General features: G+C 41.4%; 1 pseudogene; it reads right to left on the bottom strand.

Annotated features, from left to right (window-relative positions):
* The window catches only part of LOC137875810 (uncharacterized), a 71,247-nt pseudogene extending 66,420 nt beyond the window's left edge, over positions 1 to 4,827 (bottom strand).
* Between the last annotated feature and the right edge of the window lie 8,437 nt (positions 4,828 to 13,264).

The raw sequence follows: 13,264 nt of genomic DNA, 5'->3' as shown, positions 1-13,264 counted from the left end.
GACTCCTCATGCTCAGATGAAGATTCTTCATCTGGTGAAAGTGACGGGTCATTGATCCCTCCTGCATCTGGCTCTCCCTCACTCATGTCCTGGAGCATTGCCAGAGCTTCTCAGACATCCATCCATCTTCTGCTCCAGTTCATGTTTCCAAATCCAGAATCCAACTCTATCTTTCTAGCTGGCTTTAGATCGTGATATGATAGTCTGCTTATGAAATTACTTCTAAACAGTAGATGTTGCTATGCTACACAGTGTGGCTTCTTATCCACCACCCATACACACACACACACACACACACACACACACACACACACACACACACACACACACACACACACATATATACATATATACATACATGTGATTACAGGTACATTTAACCTAATTTGCAACACATCTTAAGTCAGATACAGCTACAGTGGAAAAAGAAAACCTTTTTACAGATCAGCAAGCAATAATACAACAGACTGCTTGCAGCTCGGATCACAACATGTCAAAGCACTTGTTATCGGGGAACAACCCACCAAAGGTATTACTCACATGTAAATATCAGAAAACAAAAATAACTTCTGCAGCCAGAGAAAGAGAAATCATTTAGACACTTTTACCGCTGGCATTAATGGGTTGGAAAAGGGTTTGGAACATTAACATGAAGGCAGCCCAATGCTTTTTTACATGGCCATTTTAAAGAGGCAGAGCTTGCAGAAATTGAATTTGCTGATGACCGAAGCAATATCATTAAAACCAAAACATGAGGGAGAGAGGCAGACACAATGTCCCTCAACCAGAAGATAAGAATATGAGAGGAATAGCAGACTTGCATGGCCAGTTGTGTTTTGTGGTAGAGACACATTTAACAGTTGTCTCTACTTGAACCAACAAGGAGGAGAGAGTTTCAGTACTATACTACTTACATGGCATGAACATAATGGCATAAGGGTAGGAAAAGTACTGAAACAGGGATAGTAAAAGAGAAAAGAAGTCGTAAATGAGTCTGACTCAAAAGAAAGGAAGCAAACTTTGTCACTGGACAGTTTTCCATTTTGTGCAGTTTCACCTTACAAATTTTCTTTTGCACGCAGACTTGTGTGTTTGACTTTGTGTATGTGTGCAATTATATACATTTACACTGATGTTTCTTCATGCATGTCTGGGTGTGTATCTGAGGGATACTTCCGTCTGCATTCAGCAGTCAGTGTTTGTGTGTTTGTGACTGCACAAGCAGACAAATGACATATATATATATTTCCTATCTACGGATGAAGCAGCCCAACTGTGACCAGTGATTTGTCCATGGCTAGTAGGCTACATGGCTCCTTAAACACACCTGCAAGCCATGCACCCTTGACTGCTTTTTGTAAAGCACTTTGGTCAGCTCATGATTTGGAAATGATCTATAGAATTAAATAAATAAATAAATTGGATATCATTTCTGATAGGCCCCCTTCTGATTGATGGTTCATTTTGTGGGCTATGAATGTGTTATGCCAGTGTCAGCTGTAATGACCAAAATAAATATATCTCTTATCCTCACTGTCTGACATTATTAATCCATTTTTAATCACTTTTTCATAAAAAAACAAAAAAAAAATACATTTTGTGCATTCGAGGGAATATTAGCTCGCTTACAGTGGCAAAAACATGTTTCTCTCCACCTGATGATGTGTCGTCATTGGGGTGGGGATATTCAAAGTAGCTGGTCATTAACATTATATCTGAATGGCTATGTTTTTCATTTATGTGAATTCTTGAGCAAATTTAGAAAAGTAAAGAAATAGCTTTGTAAATTACCCCCCCCTCCAAAAAAAAAAAAGTCTACATACCTGTGATTTCCTGTGGCTCTGAGACTTCACCGTGTCGCCACAATCGTTACAGTATGTGTGTCCTGTGTGTCCTGAGAACATCTGAAACTCTGCCTGGTCCTTCCACCTGCTCTCTACTGGTTTGTCTATTTCTACTGAGTGCTTACCTGGTTCCTGACCCGCTGCTTCCTCTACCATGTCTCCTGCTGCCTCCTTCACGGTACAGTTCAGGTGGATTTCAGCTCCACCTTCCCATTTGCACTCGCAGTCTGTGAGAGGATAGACGGAACCATGATAAAGTTATTCTCATATGGTCTTGAATATACAATGTATTACTAATGTAAAATGGATGAACAGATAAATCTCAGTTAATGGCTCGATAGATTTTGCATCTTGTTCCCTTTTTGGATTGTAATTTCGTAATCTTCTCCCTGCGGTCACTCTCAATATGATTTTATTCCTCCATTATCTCAGACAAAGTGAATACTACACTTGATTCTCTTTTTTTTAGTATCTCAAGAACAAAGCACAGGGGGTCATCCAGCATGCCATGACGCTGACACATCTCTAAGAAAAACCTGGCTCAGGATAATTGCTCACCTGCCTGCTTAATCGCTTACACCATCAAGCCTGCAAATCTACACTCAGCCTGGCATGCACTCTCCACCATTCCCTCCTGTCACTCTTCGCCATCAGCGCCACATCATCCTACCCCTCCATATTCCCTGCCTATCTCCCTTCTCGCTGCCACACCACCAGCCTCTTTGGATTTCCCCTCCCCAGTCCCAATTCCCTTAAACTTACAATTGAAATTGACCCTTCACACCCTGGACACAAGCTGTTCCAACTCCTCCCCTCTGGTAGGTGCTACAGAGCACTGTAGGCCAAAACCACCAGACACAGGAACAGCTTCTTTCCACTGGCCGTCACTCTGATGAACAATAAATAAGTCACACTGCACTACTACCTCTGTTTGCACTATTACCACCACTTGCATTATCACCTCAATTCCATTGTCATTGTTGTTTTATAGGTTTATGTTCACATGTGTGTGTGTATATATATATATATATATATATATATATATATATATATATATGTATATATATATACACACTTTTTTGGGATATATATTTATACTTATATTGTATGTAGCTGTTAAATGTTTATACCTACATCTGTTCTACTTTTTTGCTGCCCTTTTTTATTCTTTATATATTTTTTCTTGTTTATTGTAAAATAGTGTATGTACATTGAGAGCGGAGTGGAAACCTGAGTCAAATTCCATACATGGCCAATAAAGCTGATTCTGATTCTGAAATGTAACCCTTCCCCCCTTGTGCCCCTTTGTCTGTGTCTGCGTCTGGGTTCTCCTTGAGATCTTAACAGAACAATCTGTCTAGCATGAACCCAGCGGACACAGACCGCCCTGATGGAGGTTTAGAAGACCTATTTCATGTTCTGGCCAGTCAGGTCATACTCATGGAGCAACATGACTGAATAATCTGGGATGTAGTATCTATTTGGAACCTCATCACGACCAATGTACATCAGATGGGAAACCAGGTGGACAGGCTCACTCAGTCCTACTCCCTCGCCATGACTGCCCAGCTTAAGTCTTTGTCTACAGCCCCAGCCTCACAACCGGCAGTCATTCTCCTCAGGTAACCCCACATTCCTCCCCTGGAGTGCCATTAATTTGCTTTTGGTAGTTGTAGAGCATTTTTGTTCCAGTGTTAATTGTTTTTTGAACAGCTGTTATACACTAAACTCTGATAATGCTAAGTTTGCTTATGTGATGGGGTTACTGAGGGGCCAGGCATTAGATTGGGCCACTGCCATCAGGAAGTCAATCCTATGTTAATTAAGTTTAAGGAAAGTTTTTTACCACCCAATGCATGGCAGTGACATAACTCATCACCTTTAGCAGCTGAATCTGAGTGGAATAATCAGACTGTGCAGGTTTTTTTTCCCGCAGTCTGAGGGAGCAGGTCAAGGATGAGCTAGCTACATGGGAGGATTCAGCTAGTTAAGACTCCCTCATTGCATTGTCAATTGAAATCTATAATTGACTGCGTGAGCGGCCTAGGTCGCGCCCAGTTCCCCATGAAATGCCCATGCATCTGGGTTGGGCATCTATTGTGGTCAGAAAGGCAACCTGTCCCTGGCACCCAAAAGAGACAACTCACCAGTAGCTGTGTGAGTGCTGCTGAGCATAACCTCTTCCCACTAAAGTTCCTGACACAGAATGCAATTGGTTGTTACTGTTGGGACCAACAGTCTCTGCCTCTTCGGCGTTTTGTGTACTTTGGTACAGATGAGTCTTTTGGACCAAGAGTTGGCAAAACAGGCAGGCACTCAAACTGAACCAGTAACCACTCCATCAGGGACTAAATATAGAGAGCCACACTGTGAGTAAATTCAGTTTCACTGAATGTCCTCCCAACACACCCCCATAGTGGTTAAAACAAATCAATATCACCAGTTTGATTGGTCCACAGCTAATTAGCTGAGGCATTCACTGTCACTCTTCCTGTCCATAATCATCCAGACTGTATGCCCCAGTAGAGGTCATTACCTCACAACTTAATGCTGTGTTCCAGGCCCTTGTCAACGATATCCTATGGGAAGTCATCAACCGAATCGTCTTTGTCTACTTGGAGGACATCCTAGTGTTTTCCCTATTCCCGGAGGAGCACGTCCTACATATATTTCAAGTTCTCCAGAGGTTACAGGAGAATAAAGTCTTTGGAAAAACTCACATTTTTCAGTTTTCACATACAGTTTTCTTCCTGAGCTACATCATTGAAAGGGGGCAGGTGAGAGAGGACCTAGAGGAAATTAAGGCTGTGGCAGAGTTGCTCAAACCCACATCAGTGTAACACTTTCAGTAGTTTCTTGGTTACACAAACTTGGAGAAGGGAGACTTCAGTCAAGTGGCAGTTCCTCTCACTAAACTCACCTGTCCTGCCACCCCGTTCTCCTGGAATGCAGAATCAGAGGAGGCCTCTCCAACTGCATTCATCCTGATCCAAAATTGCAGTTCATAGTGGAAGTGAATTCCGCTAACACAGGTGCTTTCCAGAAGCGTTAACTCTGCGCCTTCTTCTTTTGCCAGTTCTCCCCTGCAGAGAAGAACTACGATATGGGGAACAGGAAGTTCCTGGTGGTTAAGTTGTCAGTTTTCCCATTTAAGAATTTCCCTTCAGTCCAGACACCATTCTGCCTGCGTCATGGATGGTGGCTGCAGTTTCCTGGGAGATAGAGTCAGTGGTGAGAGACGCTCAGCTTGCACAACCAGACCAAGGACCTGCAGTACGTTTTAAAGCTAAAACAGTCTCCTCAGCCCACTGCCGGTACCGGGTTGCCCATGGTCATGCATCACCTAGGATTTCATCACTGGTTTGCCTGCCTCCCAATATAATTCTGCTATACTCACTATTGTTGATTGGTTCTCCAAAGCTGATAATTTCTTGGCTCTGCCTAAACTCGCTTCCGCCCTAGAAACCGCAGACCTCCTAATGACCTATGTTTTCTGCCTACATGGATTCCCCATGTAATTTGTCTCAGACAGAGGTCCTCAGTTCATCTTACAAGTCTGGAAGGGTTTCTGCATGGCACTGGTGGCAACAGCGAGCCGACCATCCAGTTACTATGCAAAGACTGACAAACAGTCAGATAGATCAGGCAAATCAGGATCTGGAGGCGGCCATCCATTGTGTAGTGTTAATGAAATTTGCTTCCTGGAGCACTCACCTGTCACGGATTCTTTCCCAGCTACCACAGGTATGTCTTCCTTTGAATATTCATTAGGTTATCAACATCCCCTGTTTACAGCAGAAGACGATCCAATGTCAGTGCACTCTGTTACTGGACATATGCCGTTGAGGGCAGGGCTTCCAGTTCCTGGTAGATTGGGAGGGGTATGGACTGAAGGTAAGAACCTGGGTTCCTCTTCAAGACCAAATCTTATCCAGATCTGTAATATCCCCTGAGCTATACTCGGGGCATTCTTTCCGCATCAGAGCTGCCTCCACCGCCTCTAGACAAGGAATCCCTGACCACATTAAAATGCTGGGCTAATGGTCTTATCCAACATACCTCACATATATCCTCAATGATTATGAACAATGTTAGAAATGCCCACCCGTACCTCTCCTCCTGAAGTTACACTTGGGGACTCTGTCCAAATCTGAGTTCATGACAGCTGCCCCTACTCAGAGACTCAACTCTCCTAGTTCCCGACCATCTTCCTGTCTATAGCTGACACCGGTCTATCACCGCTCTCCTCCATCTATCCATCCAAAACACTGATTCCTCCCCTTATCCCTTCATCCCTCATCCTATTTCCCCATATCCTTTCATAAGTTGTTGGAGCAGGACTGAACGAGAAGAAAACTGAAAAATATGAGTGAAAAACAAGCTCCCTGCTTCCTCTCTCCTGAAACTTCTTTGCCATTTTGTAATGTGTGACATGCCTTGCTTTGTAAACTGCATTTGTCTCATTGTAAAAATAATACTTCACAGCCATTATTGACTTCCTAGGTCCTTACATTAACTTGCAATAGGTTCAACTGACCATCTATAACTCGACTTTGAAAAATTTTACACAAAACACATAAATTGTATTCAGATGGACCTGAACTGCTTAAAATATGACCACGGGTGTCAGTAAATCTGCAGCAGAGAAAGTGTGAAGCTGGTTTCTAGCAGAGGAGGCAGAAATTGATTACTTTCCCAAAGCAGAGAGTAGATAACTTCTCAGCTGGCAACCATACTGACAAATCTGCAGAGCTCTTTCTCTTCCCCTCTCTCCTCAACATCCAATAATTCATTGACAGAGTACTTTTGCTTGATGCCTTCTGGTATATATAAATAGAAAACTGAACAAAAAGTACAGTACAGGAATATTCAGCCCGATATTCAGGAGATTTGACGGCTCAGTGTGCAGCTGTGCATACATATCTCTTATCAAACTCCAAGTTCCAGCTATGGCCCCAAAATGGTAAATGGCTGAACATGTACATGTATAGCACTTTTCTAGTCTTATGACAATTCAACACTATGTCAATCACCCATTCACACACTGATTCATACCCATTCATACACCGCTGGCACAGCCTACAGGGGCAATTTGGGTTACATGTGGACTAGTGATCTTCTGATTAAAGGACAACCCGCACTGCCTTTAGTGTGCTTTAACAAACTGTTTCATTGCCGTTTTGGTTTAAATTAATATTTTTGATCCAACTTCACACCATATATGAATTTTAACCACGTTTTGATTTATGTTCACACAAATAACAAAATTAAAATGCTATGCACAAAAGAATATTGCCACACACTAAATAGCTTTTTTATTAAATAATTAATTGTGGTTCTGATGGACTTGATATCCCTGCAGCGCAAATATAACGGAGAGGGTTATGTCTAACCACATTAACATCCACACAACCAGAACTTTTCTTGTTCAAAGCCAGACATATTGCACAACAAGTAATAATCATAATATTTCTTGTTGGGCGGAAAAAGATAGCACATTTAGTTGAAAAAAGATATAGTGGTATATTCTTGAATAAAGAGGTAGATGGTAGTCTAAATCTAAGTCTTGGGAGAACAGAGGAGTGGTCATTTATGGTATTGGAGAGTATTTTATTCACATCTATCTTTAAATTTAAAGATTGTGACCTTACCTTCCAAGATTTATTTCTTAAGTTTTTGTCTTTGTACCAACACTATTACAGAACATCAACTAGATGGCTTTTTGTGTGCACCACAGATCATAAAGGTACGCTTTGTCATAAGGCAACAAAAATGCCCCAAAATATTGTAGAGGACAGGTGAGAGGTCAGGGGAGAGGTGACAGGAAATGCCTTAAGCTACAGTGAGTAACAAGCTTTAACCAATTCTTGGAGAGTAACAATTGGGTGCAGCAACTTTTTGAAATGGATCCGACATTTGTACTTTTGTTTCTCCAAACCCTGCTTACCTGTACTAAAGGAGACACTGCACAGAAGTACAGGGCGGATGGATAAACATACTCGCCCTAAAACTGCAACTTATGTTTTTTATTTAAACTAAACATAAATAGAAAATCTGATCGCCTTAAGTAGTGAAGATGATCTTACTCAACTCGGTGGTTCTTAGATTACATCAACAACTTCCGGAAACCGGACGGGCAGTTGAATCCATGGCAAGTATGATACAGATAAGATAGGTCAACTAGTGGACTGCTTGTAAGCCAATGCCATTAATCAGACAGACAGACATCATCTGACAAATAGCCCCTGTGTGGTAAGTTAAACAGTTGCAAGTGTTGCCTGCTAGTTAGTTTCACCGTCACCTCTATATAGCCTACATGTGTTTATTATCTTCACTGATGCAGACAAAAGTGAAACGTCAGTCAAAGCTCAGCTTTGAGAAGGAAAGAGATACAGCACAAGATGAGGACACTGAGAGAAAAAGAAAGAGAAACGGTGATTTGAAATACACATGTTAAAATGAAGGAAATCAAGAAATGTCTCAGATCACAGCAGTTTTTAGACTTTGGAATTCCTAAAACCCTGTGTCCGGCAATGCTTAGGCTAACTATGCCCTGACTTCAGCTCTGTATGCACATACATCACTCTCAGAAAGAAATCAAGTAAGGTTATACAGTTTCGAAAATATAAACCCATTGGCTGCTTTAAAACATACTCTGAAATAACAACTGTGTTTAAGACTATAGTCACTTATATCTAGGACTATACAAAAGCACCACAACAATGGCATGACCCATAAACAACAACTTTGTTGAACATGGCCACCATTTGAACGCTGAAAGCAGTTCTGCAAAACTGAAAAAAGCATTAATAATGGTCTATGGACTCAGCTAGTAAAACATTACTCGTCCACACATACATGTAAACACACTACACAGACAAATATGTGTGAACACACACAAGAAGCTTGCGGCACAGCAGCAGATGAGATAACACTAAGTCAAAGAGACAGCTTCTTCTTTCTATGAGTCACAATACATGTACTAATATCTGCACTCATTCTTGCTGTCTCTTTCCCTAAGCTCTCCTACTCTTTCTCTGCCTTATTCTGTTTTTGAGAGAAAATAGACTAATATTTACTTTCATTTTTATTCTATCCTCATCCCCGCTCTCTATCTATCATTTCTGTCTTTATTTCTGTTATAAATCACACTTAAAGGAAACATGTTTTTGCATTGTTAGTTATTTTGTCAATTGTCATGATAACACATGAACAGTATGTATATAATGTTTACATAAATGATTATATGATATACTATATTATATCTATATTCATACAGACAAATGTAGTCTTAAAGTAATATTAGTTACTTAATACTACTTGTAGCGGCAATCTTCTCTCCAACCATTAATCCACACTGTTACTGTCTGTGGCAATAAGCTTGACACGAAATGAGTCTTGAGAGGCAGTAACTCCATTTTAAATGTGTACTCAACAAAAACTAAAGCTACAAGATTCATTCTGTGCTCAACTTGGCACAACGGTCAAAAAACTATCTTGCTCCACAGACTGATTAACCTCAGCTGAGGGCTAATACGGAGTCAGTAGCGTAACAAAAGGAGCATTTCAAAAAATGTTGTTACATAATCACAAAACACATCTTATTAAGTCTAAAATGGCTCTTACACTACTTATTAATTACTTATTATTACTGAAGCATATTATATGCTTTTCTGGTGTACGCAGTAGATGGTATCATTAGTTTTTATGATATGCTTTGCTGCCACTATCCACATCACTACTTCCCTTAGCTTGTATTGCATGCTAGTTTTCAATGTTGGTCATGTTGCTGCATGTACATCGCAATGCTGGTGGAAGTTAAACTACAGGATGTTTGAAAAAAAACGGAGCTAGGTTGTGGAGGCTTGGCAGGCTGTGTGAGAAAGTGGTTTAGAACACATCTTTTGTCCTCATTTTCACCATCATTGCCACATTGCTTACTAATAACTATGCTTGTTCATTGTTTCCTTTTAGTCATAGTTCCATCAGTGATCTGTAACTTGCAGACACATACTATCCTGGGTTTGTAGTATGTTTAGTTTCAGTTCATATATAATTACCGTTTTTTGGTTAAAATAAAACATGGACCAGTATGAACTTGTTATTGTTAATTTGTTGAATCTTACATTTCATAAATAGCCATTCTCTTTCTTTGCTACTTGCCATACCCACCATGTGTTCCGGTGGCAAAAGGAGAGGGTTTTAGACCTTTAAAAGTTGGGTTAGACCACGTGCACGGCAGTGGCGGCTGGTCAATAGAGGGCGCCGCCCCCCCTTGAAAAAGAGTATTTTATCTCAAAACCCAAGACCACAACTTCGGGGATATCACCACATTACCTGTGCAATGTTTGATTTATTTGTTAGCATCATTACTGACTACTCATAAAAAAACTAAAGAAAATTCCCACACAAAATTCATCTCTGCAATGCCTTTTGAATATTTTATCAAGACATTTCTCATGATACACTTACAAACATTGAGCATAATGAATGGCAATGAAACAGGTTAATGTAGAGGAATCTTCATCTGTTTTCTGTGGGTGTTTTCATGAGAATATAAATATTTTAGATTCATTTGAGGAACGCCTCTGCTTTGCATGTTACACATTATTTCATAGTCGAACCTCGGATTGAAGAGGAACAATGCGGATTCCGTCCTGGCCGTGAAACAACGGACCAGCTCTTCACTCTCGCAAGGATCCTGGAGGGGGCTTGGGAATACGCCCTACATGTGTTTTGTGGACCTGGAGAAGGCGTATGAGGTGCTGCGGGAGTATGGGGTGAGGGGGCCACTTCTGGGGGCCATCCAATCCCTGTATGCCCAAAGCGAGAGCTGTGTCCAGGTTCTCGGTAGTAAGTCGGACTCATTTCCGGTGAGGGTTGGCCTCCGCCAGGGCTGCGCTTTGTCACCAATCCTGTTTGTGGTATTCATGGACAGGATATCGAGGCGTAGTCGTGGGGAGGAGTGTTTACAGTTCGGTGGGCTGAGGATTGCATCGCTGCTTTTTGCAGATGATGTGGTCTTGATGTCTTTATCAGGCTGTGACCTCCAGCACTCACTGGATCGGTTCGCAACCGAGTGTGAAGCGGTTGGGATGAGGATCAGCACCTCTAAATCTGAGGCCATGGTTCTCTGCAGGAAACCGGTGGATTGCCCACTCCGGGTAGGGAATGAGTCCTTACCCCAAGTGAAGGAGTTGAAGTACCTCGGGGTCTTTTTCGCGAGTGAGGGAACAATGGAACGTGAGATTGGCCGGAGAATCGGAGCAGCTGGGGCGGTATTGCAGTCGCTTTACCGCACCGTTGTGACAAAAAGAGAGCTGAGCCGCAAGGCAAAGCTCTCTATCTACCAGGCAATCTTCGTTCCTACCCTCACCTATGGTCATGTGGACTGGGTCATGACCGAAAGAATTAGATCGTGGGTACAAGCGGCCAAAATAGGTTTCCTCAGGAGGGTGGCTGGCATCTCCCTTAGAGATAGGGTGAGAAGTTCGGTCATCCGTGAGGGACTCGGAGTAAAGCCGCTGCTTCTTTGCGTGGAACGGAGCCAGTTGAGGTGGTTCGGGCATCTGGTGAGGATGCCACCTGGGCGCCTCCCTAGGGAGGTGTTCCAGGCACGACCAGCTGGGAGGAGACCCCGAGGGAGGCCCAGGACCAGGTGGAGGGACTATATCTCCAAAGTGGCCTGGGAGCGCCTCAGGATCCCCCAGTCAGAGCTGGCTGATGTGGCCCGGGAAAGGGAAGTTTGGGGTTCCCTTCTGGAGCTGTTGTCCCCGCGACCCAAACCCGGAAAAGCGGATGAAAATGAGAGATGAGAGACATTATTTCATGATGGACTTGGTCTTGACTCAGTCTTGTCCTGTCTTGGTATTGGTCTTGACATCAACACCTGAAAGTCCTGATCTTGTTTCTGGCTACACTCTGGTCTTTGTCATGACTTGGTCTCGGTTTAGGTGGGTGTGACTACAACACTGACACATTCCGGTGAGGTACTGGATTTATCTGCAGGAATGGTACAGCCTAGATTGACTACCAATTAATGAGTTGCTGTTTGGTTCTAATGATGGGGTTTGATGTAAAATGTGTAGCTGTGATACGTTCATTTGAGTTGAGTTTCTCTCAGTTAGGCCGAGTTAACTGTTAATTGTTTTGTTTTATTTCTACAGATGTTTGGTTAGTCCACCTGTGTATCACAGTGCCAGTTGTTTTTAAATAAAATACCTTTTATTGTACCTGGACAAAGTTTCTTGCCTCTATTTTCACACAATAAATGTTAAAAATGCTGCTTTTTGCGGTGTTGTTACCCAAAAAAGCGGTACTTTTTACTCTGCTTTACTTGGAGACTTTAATATGCTGCTTCTTACTCTGTTTGAAAGCAGTTTAAATGCTGTATTTCACAGTGTTTTTCCTAACGGTAATGACTCCCTCCTTCTGTTTTGGATAGCCAGTAAGCCCAAAGTTACTGTAACCAAACGGTCAAAGTAAAGCCAGACCAAAGCAATGCAAGTGCTGCAAGTGTCTGCCAATGTTAGGATGTGATCTGTGAGGTCTTTGTGAATTGCATAGTATTCAGAGAATTAAATAGTAATTTGCCTGATAATATAATCACCTTCTCTGAATACTGTGAAAGACATCACAGATCACATCGTAAGAATGGTGTCTTAAGACTGCTTTTAAACAATGTAAAAAGCAGAGTTTTAAAGTCCCTTAGTAAAGCGCGGTAAAAACGCAACATTTTTCAGTACTTTCACATAACACTCTTCAGAACTCACTTAAAATGCATAAAACATATTATACAGATACAAGAAATAAAATATTACTTCTAAATATTACTATCTGTGTACATGTCAATTTACAAAATGGCGGCTTCCCTTGACACAGTTACAACTACACCGTTAACACGCTGGAACTCATGTACACACACACTTCAGTATTCTTGACAAAACTCAACTCTGAAGTACCCAAAATGTAACAACAACAATCTCCTGAAACGTATGACATGTTAGCAGATTCATACCGAAAAGGTATGTGGGTGGAGACCAAAGCAATCAATCTCAGACTAAAACTCAAGAACACTATGTAGATCACAGTTTAACACTATTATATCCTAAATTACACAGTAAAGAACAAAGTAAAAAATCTAAGAAAAATACCATCTTAGTATTCAAACCACTTATCCACATGTGATGAATGTTAACTCTTTCATAACTTAATGGGTTTAGTAAATCCTCATGTTATTTATGAATGATTTTTTCTTAACCATATCACATATTTTAACATAATAGACCATGAAATTACCATTTCATTTAACTTGTAAAAGTTTTAGTTAGTTATGTACTATTTATAAACTCATATATTTATTTGTATGTTAAGACCTCTGGAGACGTATAATATACATAAGTTCAGATAAAAGTTCAGTC

This window comes from Cebidichthys violaceus, unplaced genomic scaffold (assembly GCF_023349555.1).
Source record: "Cebidichthys violaceus isolate CVI_PGR_0920_01 unplaced genomic scaffold, fCebVio1.0.p SCAF_2, whole genome shotgun sequence".
Taxonomy (NCBI): domain Eukaryota; kingdom Metazoa; phylum Chordata; class Actinopteri; order Perciformes; family Stichaeidae; genus Cebidichthys; species Cebidichthys violaceus.
Note: the sequence above shows the minus strand (reverse complement) of the source record. Positions and strands in the feature narration are given on the sequence as shown.